General features: G+C 42.9%; 1 protein-coding gene across 1 annotated transcript in view; it reads left to right on the forward strand.

The window, feature by feature from the left end:
• Positions 1-21,924, forward strand: part of nphp4 (nephronophthisis 4) — a gene marked incomplete at its 3' end in the record, with an annotated part of 350,376 nt that overhangs the window by 132,935 nt on the left and 195,517 nt on the right. The window lies entirely within an intron of this gene.

A 21,924-nucleotide genomic window follows, 5' to 3' on the forward strand; every position in this document is an offset into this window, starting at 1 on the left:
GGTCCTCGACTTCATGGAGCTGCTTCCACATGAATAAAGCACAAACCTGTTCATTTGGCAGTGAATTTAAATGATATGAGGCTCTTTCATACTGTCAATAGATGTTTGGATGATTTTAGTCTCTCCTTTTCATTTTTATTTAGCCTTATTTTAGTCGACTAAAATATCTGGACATTTTAGTCATAATTGTAGCCTCATGCAAAACTTTTAATTTAGTTTTAGTCCAATTTTAGTCGTCAAAAATATCACTTTGACTAAAATTAAGACTGAATATTTTAGTCGACGAAATTAACACTGCTCTGGTGACTCTGTTGCTGTTTTTTCTCTGTACAAATGAGTGGCTCAGGTGCAAGATTAAGATTATAGAGACATTTGAGCTTACTTATTACTTCTGCTGCCTCTGGCTGTACAAATACATAAAAACATCCAGAGAACGAGCATTTGCGACGGCAGAACAAGGACCACCAGGACACAGTTGGTTTCCTCTACTCACTCACCACTGCTTTGGCTTCTCCGTTTGTCTGTAGTGTTAACTTTAGTTAGCCCTAAGCTTCAGACTTTTAACAGTGCTGGGTGTCGTGTTGTTTTCCTGGAAGAAAGCCGGCACTTGACACACCTGGTGCTTGTTTCTAGGTCCAGCTGTGCAGACTCGGCACCGGTTTCCGGGACCGAGAACCAGCATTTTTTCAGTGGAAAACAAAAGAACTGGTTCTAAAGCTGGAACCGACCCAGAACCAGCACCGGCACCGGCACCAGCTTGGTGGAAAAGCCTTAAGTGAATTAGAGGGAGTTTAGGGCACCAATATTTTTTAAATCAATTTGAAGGTGCACTAGGAGGCAGTGAAGGGATTGGGGAATTGCAGTCATATGGTCAAATTTAAATGATTCAGTTTATTCAGTGTCATTTTGGACCAACTGAAGTGACCAAACTGATGTATTACAGTCTTCTAAACGAGTTGTGTTAAAGGAATTAATGATTTCTAACTAGCTGTTTGACATTGGGCAGGCCAACAGACAGCCAACTTCCTCACTTCCACACATGCGTTAGGCTCAAAGACCACGTCGCCTTTTTATTTATATATAAATAAGTTCTCATTATTCTTATTGTTATTTCGATGGTTGCATCAAGATTAAAAAAGGTTTGACTCTGGCAAGTTGCCACAGCTGAACAAAGCTGGTCTTCACCACAGTACTGATCTGGGCATCCAGCTTCAGAGCCGAGTCCATCCTCACACCCAGGTTTGTTACAGTGGGACAAACAGGAATCGTGTCATTTATGTCACTGGGAGAAAACAAAACCACCTCAGGGTTTGTTTGTTGTTGTTTTTAAAATGTAAGAAATTAAAAGCCATCCATGCTTTGACTTCTTCCAGGCGTGCAGGAAGGCCTGCTTCAGAGGGACATACATTTGGCAGTCACCTACATATCAATGGAACGTCACATTATGTTTAAGAAGCATGGACCCAAGAGGCAAAGGGTACAATGAGAAAAGTAGAGGCCCAAAAACAGACACTTGGGGTACTCCACTAGACAGAGGGACTCTGCATCACAAACATGCACTGAAAAACCTCTGCTGGATAAATAAGACATAAACCAGGAAAGGTTTAGGTTCAAAAAGCATAATAAGTTATCTTTGAGTCATCCAAGGCAATGATATGAAACAATATATATTTCCTAACAATTGCAGTATTCTCTTGTAGATCATATGTCTCCCACCTGTGGACTTGTTTCTTTCCCTATCGAAGCAAACATTACAGGCCAATAGAGAAGATTACCATGTGATCACAAGGTCCCGCGCCGTGCTCTGAAATAAAGACATGATCGTAACATGTTTGGGCGTGTGCACGGAGCATGTCCTGAGCCTATTAGAGCCTTATTCCTCTGTTTCACACTGCATTTACCTGCTCCCCAGACACAACAGCTTTATACTTCAGCACAAACTAATCCAGACATCCATTTCCCTGGCAACGGGGAGAGATGCTGTTGTTTGCAGAGGCGTCTGTCTCCAAAAGCTAAGATGTTTTTTTGTGTCTTTGATTTGAATGTGTTTTTGTGCACCTGAATGTGTTTGAGATGTTTCTGTGGAGTTATGTTCGTCTTTGTTGACAAGAAAAGTGCAGCCGTACTCGATCTGAGTTCGCGCAAGTACATTTTTCGACATAAACAAAGTGTTGATGATAAGCAATGGGGATGTGATTTGCTCCAGATCTCAACAACCACGAACAGCATTAAATACAACAGAAGGGAGTAAACAGCAGTGATATCTTAGTCAGGCCAGTGGCTAATCCGCAAAAGCAGCTTGCCCAGAACTGTAGAGGACACTGTCTAGACTACTGTTGTTGTTTTGGCTCAACAACTATAATCTAGGAGTCGTTCATCTATCTTTCTTGTGGCAGAGTGGACAGGGTTATCTCAGAGAGCAATACCACACCGATTTCAAAGCCTCTTCATGGGCATATTAATTACGCCATTCGTCACTCTTCTCCTTTATCCATATTGGTAGAGCATGTTACTAAAAAGGGCAGCGCGGTGGTATCTTTGCTGCCAATAAAAGCTCTTCCTCATTAATAGGCACAAACTTTACATCTACAGAGTGTAAACCTATGCAGCATGCAAACAACATGGGACTGTAAAAACTGTAGACGTCATTGGCGGTCAACGTTCGGATTTCAATTGATGTCTGTAGACGCAATTGGCAGTCAATGAGTTAAATGCCTTGTTGCCTCTTGCAAATTTGCATTTTGGTGCTGCATGAAGCTGAAATGTAATAACTGAGTACCATGAGCAGCTGAATGCAAATCGAATCACAATCGCAATATCTGTCAGAAAAGTTACAATTGGGTTTTTGTCAGAAGCCCCAGTTTGGTCCTGCAAGACAAGACTGAAGCTCAAACACTGTGCTTCAACTGCAACAACAACACCAAGGCCTTTCATGTCATGATAAGATAAGATAATCCTTTATTGATCTCACAAAGGAGAAATTCACTTGTTACAGTCGGCTTTCAAGAAGATCACAGAGTTAATAAAGTGCATCTTATAGAGAGATTATTGCACATGTTACTTTACAGTCTTATTGTACAGTCTGACAGCAGTGGGGATGAAGGCTTTGCGGTAGCGCTCCGTCCAGCCCAGGACGGAGCTGGCCCTCCTGACCAGCTTGTTCAGTCTGTTCTTGTCCCGCTCTGTGCTGCCCGGGGCCCAGAACACAGCAGCGTAGTGGAGAGCAGAGGTAACCACAGAGTCATAAAAAGTCCTGAGCAGAGGCTGCTCACTCCGAAGGACCTCAGTCTCCTCAGAAGGTGGAGGCGACTTTGGCCCTTCTTACAGGGAGTTGGTGTTGTGGGACCAGTCCAGGTTATTGTAGAGATATTATAGATTTATATAGATATAGATTTATTATAGAGAGCCAGGGACTGCAGATTGATAACAGAAACCCAGCGGCATTTGTGTGATTTTAGTTTCTGAAAACCACTCACCGTCCTCCTGAACACATAAAAAATGTAAAAAGTTTCAATACTTTTGGCCGCCTCTCGGAGTTCGCTCAACCATTAACCGGCAATTTTCTGACATGTTCCTCTTGACCCTTGAATTGATTGCCGCAAATAGGAAGGAAACTCTTTGTCCCGTGGCCGCGCAGACCACATTACAGAACGCTGTGTGGCTGAGAACAATGATGCGTTCAGCCTGAGATGGTGGAAGTAATGACCTCTCTTCAATCCCTACGTGCACCAGTGAACATCTTCAGTCTGCTTCTTGCATTTCGCTCCGATGCTTAAGCGGGAGTGCAGCCTTGACTCTTTGAACGTGCACTTTTGAGCGTAAATTGGCCTCTGAAGTCTGGGGAAAGGGGGGGGTGACGCGGTTGGCTGGCGCTGATGTGATTGTGGGCAGCAGCCGTTAGCCTGTTAGCGCGGACTGTGGACGGACTTCGGAGATCTCTCCGGTTAACGATGCAGTGCCGCGCTCCTCGGGCTGAGTCACTGTTGGAACGGGAGTGGGTTGGGATAATGACCGGAGCGGGGCCCAGAGTGCGTGGTCGTGTGGGGGTAATGGCGCTGGCTGTCAGAAGCCGTCTCTGCCTGTGGGATCATTTCTCTCAGAATAATGATATGTTGAGCGATCCTTGCACCAACGGAGCTGCGCAAGTGAAGTGTTTCCTCGGAGAAGTCTTGTTAGAGCGCGGCATGTTGCCTTCACGCGCAAACATAGTCGGGTGTCAGGGTCTTGTAAGGACATTGCATAGACAGCGATCCATTTTCTGCAGCCAAGTACCAAAACTTTGGAGGTTCAAGACTTTATTCAATTAAATTTGTCTGGGCTTTGGTCCCAAACGTCCTCTCACTGACTGAATAACACACATGTTTCTGAAGATTGTCCATTGTTTATGAAAAAAAGTGAGTTCATTTGTGCTGAGAGAGGAAACATTGAACTTTGTGCTGGTTTTTGTTTGAAGGTTCATTATGTGACTTTCTATGCAAAAAAAAATAACAAAAGCGGTGTATATTAAGCTCTAGTATCAATAGTTTTTTGGTTTCTGGTATGTTTTCTGGATGGGATGTACAGTGGGAGGAAAACACTTTGGAATTTCTCACGTTTATGCCTTAATTGGTCAAATAAAATGTGGTCTGATCTAATCACAGTGTCTGCTTAAACTAATACCACCCAAACATTTACATTTTATCAGATTCGTATTGGCCATAGCATGTAAACTTTCACAATACAGCATGGTGAACACCCAGAAATCTCGCTGAAGTGCAACAGTTTTGTAAAGAGGAATGGCCCAATGTCTCTGTTTTTCTGCAAAATATCTTCATGAACTTGTGAATGACCTTTTCCATTGATGATAGCATTATAGTGTTGTCCAGGCCCCGAGGCACCGAAACAGCCCCACACCATGAGGCTCCTGCTCCAGACTTCACAGCGGGGATGGGGTTTTGATGTTGGTGCTGTTCCATTTGTCCTCCACACATGACGTTGTGTGTCCAGTCGTGCTGTGGAGCATCCAAGAGCTCTTTCACAAACCAAAGTTGAATGGTCGGCGAGGAACATCAGGTGAGGAGAAAAGATGAAACAGCACATCAACATCTTTACACTATGCTCACTGTGAGGTCTGGTGCAGGGGAAATTATTGTGTGGGGCTGTTTTGTTGCCACAGGGCCTGGACAATGTGCTATCATCCATAGAAAGAATCATTCACAAGTTCATGAAGACATTTTGTAGAAAAACATTCACAACAGCATGGAATGTATTAAATATCTGCTGATCCTTCTTTTGCAGCAATAACTGTTTTCTGTAGTTGTAGATTAGACGCTCACAACTGTTGAAGTTCAGCGAGATTACTGGGTGTTCACCTACTTTTTCCACGCTGTATTGTGAATGTTTACATGTTGTGGCCAATACAGATATGATCAAATGTAAATGTTTGGGTGGTGTTGACACTGTTTATTAATTCTTATGATTTTGATGAAAATCAGACCACATTTAGTGATCAATTTAGGCAGAAATGTGAGAAATTCCAAAGCAATCACATACTTTTTTCCTCCCACTGTGTGTGTAACCATGGAGATGGTTCCATGAACAGTGAAACAAGAAACCCTTAAAACCCTGATGCACAGCTCCATAACAGGAGGCTTCACCAATACCCGTTTGGTCTCATGATTTCAACTAAGCCGACAGTCATATATAGGCATGTGAAAAACGAATCAAGAGGTTGCGTGTGTTCTTATTCAAAACAGGCTAAATATAAGCCAATAGAAGAATAGCCGCAGCATCATAATAATCATAATAATTCTCCATGTTGAAGATATTTTATTTAAGTTGGCTCTTGGGTGTCGTTTGTGATCACAGACTATATACTGTAAGTAAATGTTCGTGGGCTGATCATGAATTGAGATAAAAGTGCGGCCGGTGACGCAGCTATAGCCAGCGTAATGATAAGCTCCACAAGCGATTATTATTAAACGCGTGACTCTTCCTCCTGAAATTCCTCATTTGAGCTGTGAAGAATTGTTTTATGTAGTACACATTTTACAACATGTAATACTACTACTAATTATAAATGCTCCTATTAGTTAACACAATGCGGAAGTTGTCAAAGCAATAATAACCACCCATACATCAGCTGGGTCACTAAAAAGTCAAATACGCAATAATAACCTGAGATACCTCCATACTGAGATATGTTCTTAAAGGGGCTTAGACGAGTTGATGTGTACCTGTCTGGTCTTTGTGCATGTCCGTGGAAGAGCTTGGTCGCTTCTAACTTCACCCCCGTTTGGAGCTATAGGAATATACCGGGAGAAGCCAAATGCTAACAACATCTTTGGTCGGTTTGCGTGACTGAGAGCACGCACAAAGACCAGACAGGTACGCATCAACTCGTCTAAGCTCAGGCAAGAACATATCTCAGTATGGAAAAACGGTGGCCTGTTCCTTTAAGAATGTTCTGATGTATGACCTCTTGGGGTTTTATTTGGTGTTGACATGGTTTACACTCAGTTTAGACAGGATTTAGTCCAATTTAAACCTATGTTGTCAGGTTTGGCCCTGATTCGAGCTTCACCTTTGGGCCTGGCAGCACTCGGAAGGTTAATGAGACCACTGACGTAAGGATATATTTCTACAAATATCAATACAATCTTCTCACACTTGTACGAAGGCACGGACAGACTTTCATCAAGTGTATGCTCAACTCACCAAATAAAAAAAAATCTTCTTTCTCGATTTGTGGGAAACTGACTCAGCCGACTTGTGTCCCTGGTATATTTGAATATATATTTTTCGGTCTATCTTTGAAACAAATCAAGCTCCCCTCCAAAAAGCATGTGTACCCCTCCCGGTCGCTGCGCCCCTGATTGGGAATCGCCGCCCCCGCACCATGGCGGGGCGGCTGTCTGCAAGTCGGGTCTAAATTACCGCGCTCTGTTTTGTTGCTCCGCTCCCCTCCGTTTGATCATTCTCTCTCTCAGTGTCTGGGCGCCGCTTGATGATTACTTTTGTTGCCGGAGGTTGCACACACATCTTTATTCCCGCTGGTAGTATTTTTCCGTAACAAATTCCGCTTTTGTCGGCAACACTATATTTTACACTTATAACCAGGCCTCATGAATTCTGCAGCGTGAAGAAGAAGACATTACGTTCGGCCGGCGTGATGCTGTGTTTTCCAACTCCAGCCAAAACTTTGTCGAATTTTGCCGGAAGCTGCTGCTATTTTTTACTTGATTTTTCGGAGAGAGACACGTGTTGGGCTATTTTCCTCTCTTCACGTCTTTGTTTTCATGTCAAAGTAAAGAATTGACCAAACACCTTTTGGCCATGTCTGTTAAATTACGTCGATTTTGTATTTTGGCAAACAAAACCATGATGGAGCTCGCCCCAAACAACAACCACCCTTTGCTTTTGGCAGGATCATTCTTTTCAATGTCATCAACAACATTGTGAAAAGGAGATTTCCGTTACACTTTTCCACAGGAGAAACGAGCTAACTTAACAAGTTATTTTGAAAAGTCTCGATACCCAAGGCTGAATCCAAATATGGTCATTTCCTTTATGGAAGACACCAGCCTAAATCCACAGGGATATACACATGCATACGTTTACTCTCAGGCCCATTCTCTCAAAGTTAGGTTTTCATTCCACACGTCCACTTCAGTAGCTCCAGCTAACTTTCCAGTCTTGGACTTAATACAGTGCCTCTCGTTAGTATTCATACACCCTGAACTTTTGCACATTTTGTCGTGTTTTCAACCCTAAACATAAAGATTTTATTTCGATTTTTTTTACTGAACGTTCACACACAAGTTACAGACAACTGTGAAGTGAAAGCAAAATGATACATGATTCTGTTATTTTTCAAAAAATAGAAAAGTGAAAAGTGGGGCGTGCATAAGTATTCATACAGCATTTTCTGAGTGCATTAAATTGCCTTTATAACATTCCTAATGACTCCAGAATGTTCACACCTTGGCCTAACGGTTAAATAGAGGCCACCTGTGTGTAATCTACTCTCAGTATAATTTCAGCTGTTCTTTTAGGCCCTCAGAGCTATGATCGGAGTGTATTGGTCACTAAACAACATCATGAAGGCCAAGGAGCATCAGAGAGGTCAGGGATAAAGCTGAGGAGAAGTTTAAAGCAGTGTTAAGTTATACAAAGATTCCCCAAGATTTAAACATCTCCCGGAGCAACTGTTCAATCCATCATTCAGAAATGGAAAGAGTATAGCACCACTGCCAACTTACCAAGGCGTGATCGTTCACCTAAACTAAAAGACCGAACAAGGAGAACACTGGTGAGAAATGCAACCAAGTGCCCCAAGATAACTCTGGAGGAGCTGTGAAGTCCTGCCGCTGAGCTGGGGGAATCTGTACATGGGACAACTATAAGTCGTATCTACGCAAATCTGGCCTTCATGGACTAGTGGAAGAAGAAAGCCATTATTGAAAGGAGGCCATAAGAAATCCCGTTTGAAGTTTGCTAGAAGTCATATGGAGGACACAGCTCCATGTGGTTTGGTCAGATGAGAGAAAAATGTAACTTTTTGGCCCAAATGCAAAACGTTATGTATGGAGCAAATATGACACTGCTCATCGTCCTGAGTGCACCATCCCCAGTGTCAAATATACAGGGGGGAGCATCATGCTATGGGGCTGCTTCTCCTCAGCGGGGACTGGGAAGATTCTAAGAATAGTTATGAAGACGGATGGAGCCAAATACAGGGACATTTTGGAGGAAAACCTGCTGGAGTCAGCAAGAGAACTAAGGCTGGGGCGGAGATTCACCTTCCAGCCGGACAATGACCTAAAACACAAAGATAAATCTACAATGGAATGGTTCAATAAAAACATATTAATGTGTTAGAATGGCCCAGTCAAAGTCTTGACCTAAATCCTATTGAAAATCTGTGGAAAGGTCTGAAAACTGCTGTTCACAAACGCTCTCCTTCTAATGTGACAGAGTTGTTTTTTAAAGATGAATGGGCTAAAATGTCAGTCTCTACATGTGCAAACCTTGTAGAGTCAGACCCCAAAAGACTTTCTGCTGTTATTGCAGCAAAAGGGGGTTCCACAAGTATTCATTCATGCTGTATGAATACTTATGCATGCCCCACTTTTCGGTTTTCTATTTTTTTTAAATTAACAGAATCATGTATCATTTAGCTTTCACTTCACAGTTGTCTGTTCCTTGTGTGTGAACGTTCAGTAAAAAAAATCAAAATAAAATCTTTATGTTTAGGATAGTAAACATGACAAAATGTGCAAAAGTTCAAGGTGTATGAATACTTACGAGACGCACTGTGTTTTGAAGGTTTTTCCAGCCTGATTTATTGCGTTTTGAACCCCAAACAAATAAGGTAACTTTTTATTTTTTACAGATACTTTCCCCTAATAACAAGTTTATTAAAAAACTAAGGAAGCTCCAAAATCCCTTCTGAACAAATCCAATTATTATTATTTTGATTCTGTGGCCAAAATGACAATTTTGCCCATATTTAGTCATAAAGGGGGTCACCAGCCTGACAATCCTGCCTTTGTTTATGAAAACAGGAACTGACAGAAAACTTGCAATATATTATTAACTAAAAATGTACTAAGTTCAGATGTTCAGATGTTTCCTTCAGCTCAACAGAGAGATTAAATTGTTAACCAAGAGCTGTGCTGACACAGTAATCGAGAAAAAGTAATTTGATTACTGATTACTTCTTTTAAAAAGTAAGTTACTTCATTTGAAATGTAACTACGTTAGATCGCTAATTACTGTACTTTACTGAAAATCCGGTTAATAGAATTAAAGCAGTACTAAGTAACTCTTGCCCCTAGAACGGGGGCCACTGCAGGTGTCGTAGCATATTGCGTTTTTTTAATCATTAATTGTCCATGAGAGTAAAAACTACGCTGACAGAAAAGACAAAGGGTGAAAGTTATATTGCCACAACTCAATTACACAATGGAGATCATTTTTTTCACTCAAATTTGGCTGTAAATACTGTTTAAGTGGTGCTAACCCACAGTTAGCTTTGCCTGCTTCTTCTTCTTCATGATTCTATTAGTGTGTATTGCGCCTCCGAGCAGGGAAAGTTGCAAGTGTGATTTTCTGGCCAGGCCAATCATCCCATTAACACTTGTATCACCCCCACATGGACTATGAAAAGTATTTATTTACTTGGCACCGCTTCAAAGGGCACATATTATGCAAAATGGACTTGTTTGAGCTTTTAAGCTGGTTAGGGTGGTTTTCCTGTGGTACTTGGGTTTTTTTATCTATTCATGCAGGCCTGAGGAATCCTGCTCTGCTTTTGTATGTGCCCCGCCTACCCAGGAAGAGCACAGTCCTGCTGTCACGTAAATTATGCTTTTTAAATGTGTTCATGTTCACAAACCCTCTCAGAGCTGCTGGAATGCACGCCTCTAACTTTTTTTTTTTTTGCAGCTGTTGTGTAAACGTTTATCATGGATTATCCCAGTGTCTCCACAAGAAAATGTTTCTTTGGATTCTTTATTCACCATCATATCTTTTCTTCATCTTTTGCATTTATGGCGACTGGTTGAGTGACAGTTTGATTGATTGGTTTGTGAGACATATCTCCCTTTACGTTGGATTTGGTGAGTGACGTTGTTTTAGGTCAATATTTCCACGGGCCATGTTTAAAGTGTTGAATAGCATTGTATGTGTGTAATAGATGATCACAAAAATGCCAGAAAAATGCATTAATATGTCTCCTTTAAAAATGTGTTGGACAAATAATGCAATTGCTGCCAATGACTGAGCAAATAAAACCACACAACTCGTTTTTCTCTTTTTTTTGACGAGGAGAAATCGTGGTTCAAAAAGTTTAAAAAGTCACTATTGCAAAGAACAGGCCCCCGTGTTGGGACAAGTCGTTCTGTGAATTAAAGCAGAGGACTTAATTTTAAATATAAGCCTCAGACCCACTTGTGTGTAATCTGGCGGACAGGAAATTAGTTATTGATCACAGCGCTTGGGTGTGTCGGTGTCGGACTTAATGACCAGCCGTGCTTCAGACGTTGCTCTTCATTTCATCACCTTCCTGTTGAGAAGTTTCCAGAAGGTCAGAGGGCGCACGTACCTTCCCTTTTTTCTACCCTTTGTTTCGATACTTTACAAGGTTCTGAAGTCTTTTCAATTTCCCCCAAAAAAGGTAATTATGGGGCTGACGATGGGCTTATTAGTATCGATGCTAATTAAGACTTGTGTCCCAAGACTGGAGAGGCCCTAAACAACAATAAAACAAGCGATGTTGTGTGAGCAGTTGTGATGTTGTCATGCCTGCTGCTTTGGTGACGTGAACATATCAAATAAGAGACAATGATAATGTAACGGGACGGGTTTGTCTGCCCTGCAAACCCAAGTATAAAAGGGCGTTTCTACCTACCTACGTTCGTCCCCTCAGAGGACGAGTAGGCGCACTCGGGGCATCGAGTGAAGCCGTCAAGGCTAGTGACTGGGCAGTGCTGTGGGGAATGGTTGGTGAATAGGTCTTGAGAATTGTGTTAATGGACTTGCGTGAGATTAATGGGTTGTTGTCTCCAGCATGTTGGTGGCCCTGGACTCCGGCTACGTGCGTTGGGTTGGCGCAGATACTGATACCAACTATCGGTAATAACCTAGTGTATGTAGATCTCCAACTATGTACTGTGTAAATGATCTGAGGCTCCTGCGGGTTGGTGAGCCTTTCCTTTTTGTGGATGTTTGGTCCTCACGTCTACCCCTACCTGTACATCTCCCACGTCGCTCATGTTTGCTTCAGGCGCATGGTCCAGATTACTCCACGGAGTCGTGTGGAGGTGGATAAATAAGCGTTCGTCATGTGGCCTACTGACTGGAGGTAAAAGCGTTTGGGAAACGGGAATGAGGACATTTAAAGAGGGGGTATTCTGCTTTTTTCAGTCACATAGCACCAGTCTATAGCTCACTACAATGATGACGAAATTAGAATAACTGCCTTGTATAAAATTGCTCTCTCAAAATGGCTGTAGTGAATGTCTTGAAATAGGCCTCAGTCTCTTTAAGAATTTGTTATCCCTTTATTTGGGGTCGATTTGTCACTGAGTTTGAGGGGATTAGTATTAAAGAGCGAGTATTATGCTTTGTGCAATGACCTCAAAAACATCTTTGTCACTGTCTTACACTTTGGCGGTTGCAAAATACATTATTGATCTACAACAGCTCGTGTTGGGTAAGTTACTCAACAATGTTAAAGAGGGGGTATTACGCTTTTTTCAATCACATAGCACCAGTCTATCGCTCACTACAATGATGATGAAACCTTCTGTTGGTCTGTAAATGCAGTAAATTAGAATAACTGCCTTGTATGAAATTGCTCTCTCAAAATGGCTGTAGTGAATGTCTTGAAATAGGCCTCTGTCTCTTTAAGAACCTCAGACCCTTTCCGACACGCCCCCTCCACACGCTGTCTGTGGCATCAGTGGGGAGGGGGTTCTGCTGAGGAGCAGTGGTTGGTTACTGGGCTGGTGACGAAAGCTCGGAGGCGTCTCCAGGAGGTGGGGGCGTTCCTAGGAGGACTCAGGCAAACCTATCCCTAAAATGGCCGCCATCAGAGTTTTTACAGATTACACAAAAATACGTGAATGTGCCAAGGCAACACTTCAGGCATGTTTTTAATGAGGGAATGACATAATAACATGATGTTTTGCATAATACCCCCCCTTTACCCGCCGTCTACGGATTTCCCATCAACCAGTGCTCCTCCTGTGACCAAAACAGTGAAGATGGCGGCCGCGACACAACGATCTTTCACCAAAGAAAAAAAAAGAGTGGTGCGCACTGAATGGGTGCTGCTGCCGGATGCTCTCTCATCGAATGCAATTTCTCCATCTGTGAGATCAATAAAGTATCATCTTATCTTAAGACAATGGACATTCAAAGGGCTTATTCTTGATTTGATGGACAGAAATGTGAAACATGTACTGTCTGCAATAATGGATGTATTGGGCTACCTGCTATCACCTGTTTTTTCTAGAGTGGCATCTTTAAATTATAGTAATCCTAAAATAAAATGTCTCTGTCAATCAGTTAAACGATCCTGTGGTTCTTCTGTTATCTGTAACTGAACTAAGATAAAACTTCCACCCGCACTGCCCACCTGAATGCATCAATGAAAATCATGGATGTGAACAACAAAAATACTGACTGACTCCCGGGTAAATAACCATTATTACATGGACCTGTCAAGTTTGATTTCTTTGTGTGTTTAGTGATAGGCCAAGATCTCATGCCACGAGATTGTGCTAGATTGAAAAGCTTCAAGGTACTTAAAGGCATATTTAGCTCTGTCAATCGATTAATTCCACACTTGATTCCACTGTCCCATCTTAAAAAAAATAATAATAATAAATGAATTTTACAAAAAAAACGTTGTCCTTGAACACAGAGCCAGATCAGTGAATGTGAGTGTCCCCATGAAGCCAGTCATGTGTGTAAAACTGTTGCGATTCATCTGCCAGGCCTGTGTGTGGTGCTGTGACGCTACCACAGAAAACAGAACAAGACTGTAGATAGGGCATGCACAGACCTTTTGGGATGTAAAGAGTTGTACACATTGTAAAAATGAAACTGCTCCATGGACTTATGATCTACAGCAGAGATGAGGAGGTGAATTTATTCTTCAGACTCACGGGACTAAAGCAAAAAAAACTGTCAGACTTTCACTGTCAGTCCATAAACACAGACTGAATGGAGGCTCTGCTGTGTTTTTCTCCGTGCCATTAACAACCCACATTCTCAGGTCAGTAGATTATGGATAACAGACACAGGACTGGCGATATGATGTCATCGTTTCAGGAAAAGTTACACAGACGCCGTAACTTTCTGTCCCTTTAAATTTGACAGCTCTGATTTTTTTTTCAGTCTGTTGAAGCACTACTAAGTAACTTGTTTACCATAATAAATCATTTTCGTAGTCCCTCGGGGGGTAATACAAGTGTTAATGGGTTGTTTGGGGGGGTCTTTCATCTCCCCCTGGTGTCTCTGGCCGGAATACCACAATGGCAATTTTCCTGCCTCCGACCCGGAGTCACCAATACACGCTAATAGAATCACGAAGAAGAAGCTAACAGGCTAACGGACAAAGCTAGCTGTGGGTTAGCTCCACTTAAACAGTATTTACAGCCAAGTTTGAGTGAACAACATAATCTCCATTGTGTAATTGGATGTACAATATCCCTCTCTCCCATTGTCTCTTCTGTCAACGTAGTATTTACTCTCACAGACAATTAATGAGTAAAAAAATGCATCATGCAGTGGCGCTTATGGCCTCTAGGGGCATGAGTTACTTAGTACTGCTTTAACCCTTTAATAGTTTGCTCAGCCGTTTGGTAGAGCACACTTTGAATCATGAAACATGTGTTGTTTCTAATTCTGCCTCTTGCTCCCATTTGGTTCAAGTTTGTAATACTCAAAATATCCAGTTTGGACTTGTATGGGTTGGGGTTGGACTAGTTTGGACTGGTTTATGCTGGTTTAGAGCAGGTTTTGGCTAGTTCCGACCTAGTTTGGACCGGCTTAGAGCAGTTTTAGACTGATTTAGACCTGGTTGGGACTGGTTTAGACCAGTTTTAGAGCTGTTTTTTAATGGTTTAGAGGAGGTTTTGATTGGCTTTGACCAGGTTTAGATCAGGTCTGGCTGGACTGGTTTGTGCTGGTTTAAATCAGGTTGGTTTAAGGCAGGTAATTCAGAGGTCTATAAAAAAAAATATAAACTGCTTAGAAAATACAAAAAAGGGTGTAGGAAGTAACATTAAAGGGTTAAACTGTAATGGGAAAGATTTAATCTGTTTTACTCTTATACCGTATATACAATGCCAAAATCTCGCTTACTTGAGTTACTACAATATCTTGTATAAAGAAATCCAGATAATATGATTTCACCCGCTGTATGTTTAAAGAACAGCTGTGAGAGTGGGTGCTGTCTTCCTAACAGAAGCCTCTAACCATCGGTGAACAGGCGAGATGCAAAGAGAACACCCTCCTCCGCCCGCATGTCGATACGAGGCACGCGCTCTGCCGCCGCCGCCGCCGCCGCTGCCAAGCCCGCTGCGCCGCTGCCTGTTTGCGCTCAGATTACGCGCCGCTTCCTCCGCGCCGCCGCCGGATCCAGCCATTATCCTGTTTGTTTACAAAGAGCGTCTTTGAGGATCCTTCATCGCCATTGTTTGTGTACAGTCGGTATGGAGATGAGGAGGGCGCTCGCTCCGGTGCACAATATCCAGGAGATATAGGCCGCCGCGCTTTCAAAGAGCGCAGTCCCATCCACATGCGAGCGAGGGCTTTGTTGTGTTTCCATATGATGTGGCTGACAGCAAAGTGCTAATAAATACTTGGAAGGATGATCACAGTCACTGATTGGACGATGTATGTCTCTTTGTCGAGTGATCCTTTCTGAACTGTTTGAAGCCGCAGTGAGCCGGAGCAGAAGAAACAATCTTACATCCAAGTGTCATTTTTATGATTAGATGTTTGATGTAAGTTTGAACAATCAACATTCAGTTCACAGTGCCCTTTTATTAAACACTTCTAAGAGCAATAACATTGGAGAAAAGAGTGAAATATGAACTTCAAACAAACTAAACCTACTGTATGTAATTGCAACTATTCAAATGACCATGCTAGTCTTCTAATAATCCAATAAAGATGACTTTATAGGACGCATATCATTTAAGGTTAAGGTATACTTTATTGTCCCTGAAGGGAAATTTGTCCTCTGCATTTGACTCATCCTTCGACACCGCTGGGGCAGTGGGCGAAGGCAGTACGGCGCCCGGGGACCTATGTCTAGATGTAAGGCCAGGTCAGAATCACCTGGCTGGAGAATTAACCTATTGTACATGTTTTTAGTGATCAGGGAAACCAGAGTACCCAGAGGAAACCTACGCAGACTCCACAGAAAGGCCTCGTCCAGATGGGACCCGGGACCTTGTAGCTGTGAAGCACAAGCAGTAACTTCTTCATACCCGTGTCGTGCAACCTGTTTTGAGATTTGATGGCTTTGATGGTCCAGCAGTCACCCTTTAACCAAGAGGCTGGCAGTTCAAACCCCGGCTCCTGCTGGTGAAAGACACATCAAAGCAGAACTTTGAAAAAAACTCAAAATAATCAAAATGGTTTGGACTGTGGAAACGCCCTCATACCGCCTCGTCCTGCCTCGTACTGCCTCGTCCTGCCTCGTACTGCTTTGTACTGCCTCGTCCTGCCTCGTCCTGCTTCGTACTGCCTCGTACTGCCTCATCCTGCCTCGTACTGCCTCGTCCTGCTTTGTACTGCCTCATCCTGCCTCGTACTGCCTCGTCCTGCTTTGTACTGCCTCGTCCTGCTTTGTACTGCTCCTGTTGAAAGATGTTTCTCTTACTCTTTTCTTCACATAGACATTACATCAGATTTAAAAATGTCCAATATTAATTCTGAGGCAGCAACGTTCAGGCTCCAGAAGTAAATGAGAGCCCTTTTGTGAGGGGAATGAAGTTTACAGCCCAATATGGAAAAACTGCAACATGTGATAACCTGATGTGTTGAAATGACCTGGAATTAAGAATATTTGGCCTTGACTGGAGTAAATTTGAATTGTAAAGTAAATACAATGTTGTTCAGCCTGTAATTACTGAGACTGCAACACAAAGACACCTCGGCGAACGGAAACTCTACTATCCGTGTCCAAATGCCTTTATGTGAATGATAGCTCCACATTTGCCGTGTTATTATTATAGAACGTGCCGCTTTTGACGACACAATCCCGCGCTCTGTGTGATCGCCGCTGATCGAGCCGTCCTAATCCAATACATGTGAGAGAGCGCCTTTTTGTCGGGAGGTTTCAATCTTTCCATATGATGTGGCAGACATTGATGTGGTAATACCGGGATGGATGATCACAGCCGACTTGGAAGTGTGTCTGCGTGGGTTTCCTTTTGTCTGGCGATCTTAGCTGTTTCAACGTGGCAAAGACTGAACTCAATGCCGACAGAAACCGTCAGGAAGTTCTTTTTATGTATCGCATTTGCATTTTTTAGACAACACGAACCCAAGCTTTTATGAATTTTCCGACATTACAAGTCAGTATGTGGCCTTGTCGCGTGCAGACTCTCGCGGGACTGTGGAGATTAGAGGCCAGTGTTTTTCTTTGTGTCACTTGTGGCTCGCTGTGGGGCAGCGGAGTGGAGGACTGGGCAGTAAAACTCATTATTAGGTCAGTGGATTGTGAATAACAGACACGAGACTGGTGCTGTGATGTCATTGTTTTAGTAAAGGTTCGACGCCATAACAATGGAGCCACGTAAACGGCATTTTGAGATCTTTCCACTCTGAGACCTAGTTTGTAAAATGTTTCTTTTGAGACCCCCAAAACACTGGTTTCGATTTAAGTAATATTCCGTTTGTTAATGCATTTCCCCTTTTTTTATAAGCACTTCCTGTGAGCAGTCAATTCCTTAGTTGTCAATGGAATAATGATAAACTCACCAAAAAACTTTCACCTCTGTCTTATAGCAGAGAAAGTGGCCACATTTTATTTTGTAATCTGTTGTTAGTATTAATTCTCATTTAATTTCAGTGTAGCAGCAATTTAATGAGGTAAAGTTGGGAAGAAAACTGTATTTGTATTTACATTTTTTAATGACATAGGCTGTGTTCAGACTGCAGGCTGAAACAATTCCGATTTTTTTTTTTTCCCCTATGCCTCTGTATCGGATTTTTCCATCACAGTCTGAACGACACAGATCTGATCTTTTCAGTTGCGACCGAGGCCACTTGGAGATGTGGTCCAAATCTGATATTTTACAATGCATAATGCAGTAAGTTAGACCTGCAGTTTGGAAATGCACAAGGTGGCGCCTGCAACTTCCTGAATACTGTGAATATACAACCAAGGTTTGAATAATGATACAAACAAAAGCTTCCTGTCCAATCTAAATGTTATTATTTTAGATGAGTTGTCCCCTTCCGCTGTCCTGGAGCTCCAGAACTGGACGTTAGCTCCGCAGTCTTCAGCCCGATCTGCAGAGAATCTCCCATCAGCCCTGGGTCTGTCTAACTTTGAGTCTTCATTTTCCTTTTTTTCCTTGCCTTGAAGGAGAGTCTGTGACGCTGCTTCACTGCTGATAGTTCATGGGACACTACATTTTTTTAGTTTCAATGTTGATTTTTAACCTGTTCCAATACATGATGATTTGAACTTAATGAATTAATATAAATGCTCCAAAGCCGGTTTGCAGTCCACAATTATGCATAAGTCCACTTGAACACTTGGATGAACAGAGGACTGAGAGCCAGCACGAACACACTGGGATGACTGAAACGAGCGGGCCTCTTTGTCTGGAGTCCTGTCTCCGCTGTTTGAAGGTGGAGTGTGCTCGGCCGTGGCTCGGTGATTGCACAAAGCGAAGAGCGAGAGATGAAAGCGTCGGGGAGCCGGAGGAGGCATGCGTCCCTGGAGAGCCGCTCTGATTGGCTGCTGTCTGCCTGAGAGCGGCGTCCTGATGGCGGGACAGAGGACTTATACCGCTGAGGAGGTGGAGGGTCATGGCGGACATGGCCGTAAAAGTGTCCCCCGAGTGTCAAAACGAGAGATGCTCTTCGCTGTCAGCTGTGTCACAAAGACGACAAAGCCCAAGAAATGTGGAGTGGATACTTTTGTGAATGAAAAACCAACAGACAACTGTGGTGTTGTTTAAAACGCTAAATCAGCCTTTCTCTGCTGATGAATCGTTCCCCGTCCATTTATATACTAGCCATATTAGCATGAACTAGCTCGAGATGTAGCCTCTCATTGCGTTTAGTACAAGGGTCTGGATCTTCTCAATTGAGTTCCGTTATCAGGTGGGAGGGGTGAACTCCTTTGAAACCATTGGATCTGTTTTTCGCAAGCATTTGGTCATGAGTGAAGCAGCTATCAAAACTAACTACTATAACTCTATCATGACTCTTGGGAGCATTCCTTGCTCATTCCAAGGCTTCAGTTTTAATTTCTCAATATTTTTGAGCCGAGCCAGAACGGATTGAAGAGCTTCCATTACTTTCGTATCCGCCGCCATTGCCAAACTACAACCAGCAAATGCGGCGCAAATGCTTGACGTCACCTACAACCCCCGCCTCCCCCGCTCGCTGAATGGCAGGTTGAAATTCAACCGATGTCACTGAGATCAAACCCAGATGTACATGTAGGGAAATTATAATTGACCGGCGTTTACGGATGGCTATGGCCAGGGTAGCTAGAGATGCAAAAATAAAGCTTTTTTACTTCTGATGCAGATACTTAGGCTTTGAGTATCATCTGATACCAACCGAAGAGACTTCCTTAAAAGTGGCTGCCGTGAGTGAAAGAGCGAATAGTCCCTCCTGCAAATGAGATGTTACATCTCAACAGGCTTTCAATCAATGAACTGAAACCAGATCTCTGGACTTTTCAACACTAAATAGCCTTAGATACATGTACATGACATATGTATGCAGGTTATGTTAGTGTGGAAAGCCGCCAACATAAAGTGAGCTGATCATTAAAGCAGTACTAAGTAACTTATTTACCTTAATAAATCGTTTCCGTAGGTAATACAAGTGTTAATGGGATGTTTAGAGGGTCTTTCATGTCCCCCTGGTGTCTCAGAAAACCATAATTGCAACTTGACTGCCACCAGACCGAAGCAACCAATACACACTAATAGAATCACGAAGAAGAAGCTAGCATGCTAACGGGCAAAGCTAGCTGCAGTATAACAGTATTTACAGCCAAGTTTGAGTGAAAAAAATTATTTCCATTGTGTAATTGGATGTACAATATCCCTCTCTCCCGTTGTCTTTTCTGTCAGCGTAGTATTTACTCTCCAAGAAGTTAAAAAAGTTAAGTTAAGTTAACTTTTTTAAGTTAAGTTAAAAAAAATCGCAAATTGCTACGACACCTGCAATTGCGCTTATGGCTTCTAGGGGCAACAGTTACTTAGTACTGCTTTAAACAACTTGTGCATTAGAGATGTGCTACGTCATTATTTCTTAAACTAAAATAGAAACACTGAGACCTTGAATAGTGGCCAGTTTTATTTCATTACTTTGGGTGTGAGCCAGTCATAGTTTCAGTCTCAGTCTTGTTCAGTCGATGCTAGCATAAGCAATGCCTCAGCTAACTTCCTGTAAAACTAATTCTGCTGGTCAAGAGCTTTACAATGAGGTTGGGCATGTTTAAACTCTTAGATCAGGGGTGGCGAGCACGCGGCTTTCGAACAGAATTCGGCTCTTGTTCAATCAGAGTGCGGCTCTTTGCATGATTGGATAGGTTAAATACAATGCGGCTCTTTGCATAATAATTGGTACATATTTCCCATAATCTGCAACAGTCTTTAAGAATCTTGACCAAAGATCCAACCATAGTCCTGCAGACCCTGTTTCCATCTCTACACATGAATGAGAGTCCGTATCTCTCTCCTCTTCGAGGCGGCGTGTAAAAGGTGCCCGTGCAGCCTCACTCAAAGCGGGATGTAGGTTTAACAACTTCTGTCCCAATGTCAGTTTATTTAATATAAATAAATTTCAATCTGGGTGAGGGGTAAAGCCATTAAATCTAGTGCAATTATCCTGATACAGACCCTTTCATTTGGTTTGCAAATTGAAGCATATTTTCATTTGCAGTGAGAGAAAAGCCTGGCCAGACCAGCCTTGTGTTGTCCGGTGGGCCTTAAACGTGCCTGCTCCTGTGGGCCCAGCAGAGCCTGTCCCGGTTCAGGATCAGTATGCCGCGTCTTCCCGCTCTGCCATGATTCATTGTGATAGTCCGGAGCTGACTGGATTATTAACACACGACCCGGCGTTCCCTGCGCTCTGCCCGTGGCTTTTACTCACTCCAGTTTTAGTGGAGTCACATTTAGAGGAGCACGGCAGAGTGTAAATCACGATGAAAACAAAACAAAGCTCCTGCTGCTGACTGAGAGGAGTTTAATGAGTGCGGGGTATTTCAGAACCGCGCCGCCATCGTTCAGAGGGCGCCCTGCTGACTGCTCACTCCATCACACCGAAAATAATGTGCCGTGAATCCTGAACTCTCCGACCCGTGGACCCAAGAGTGTGTCACAACTAAATAAATGAGTCCTCCTAGTGTACATCAAAATAAGTAAACAAAAAAGTCACTCACTACAAAGTGTCCGACACGCTCCTGTGGAGATCTCATCCACACACATTAATGCTCCTCCTGCCACAGATATGAGGGCATGAAAGCACAAGCTGTCTGGCGTCCGACATGTGTTGATTCCGACCTCTCGCCCAGTCATGTGACTCACAGTCTTTTAAGTTTACAGAGGAGGGAGTGTTGTGTCAACTTGACTTCTTACGCTCCTCCAATAATGCTTAACCTCCTCTTTCTTTCTCCCTCACTGAGATTTTGCCATTCAAAATAGTGATTTTTATCAAGAAATAGGTTAAATAAAACTGCTTCTTTTGCTACAAATGGCTAGACCTGAGCTCAGAGTGTCAGTCAAACAGGATGAGTCGAGGAGGCTGTGTGCTCCTCACAAACCCTCAGCCATGCTCCTTTAGTCAATGATTTAGCACAAGCCCATATGTCTGATGGCAAGACTGTTGTTTCTGACGGCTTTTGTCTTTTTTGGCCTGCAAGGACCCACAACCCACCTTTGGGTCATGAACCAGTGGTTTTTAGTGTGAGAAAAATCGTTCAAGCCTGTTTCAAAATCTCTGTAGATCCTGCAGCGTCTTTAAAAGTCGCTTTACATTTACATTATGTCACTCTCTGATGTTATAAATTGACCTGTAGTTTCTCATCACCGCGTTTAATAGTGAACTCAAACAACTCTGCTGCACTCATCAGTCATGTCCACTGCAAACATGACTGATGAGTGTTTGCAAACCTACTTGGGGGCAGGCTCGTGTCATTTGCATCTTGTGGACGAGTGGCTGGAA

The sequence above is a fragment of the Gobius niger genome, assembly GCF_951799975.1.
Source record: "Gobius niger genome assembly, chromosome: 6".
Classification (NCBI taxonomy): domain Eukaryota; kingdom Metazoa; phylum Chordata; class Actinopteri; order Gobiiformes; family Gobiidae; genus Gobius; species Gobius niger.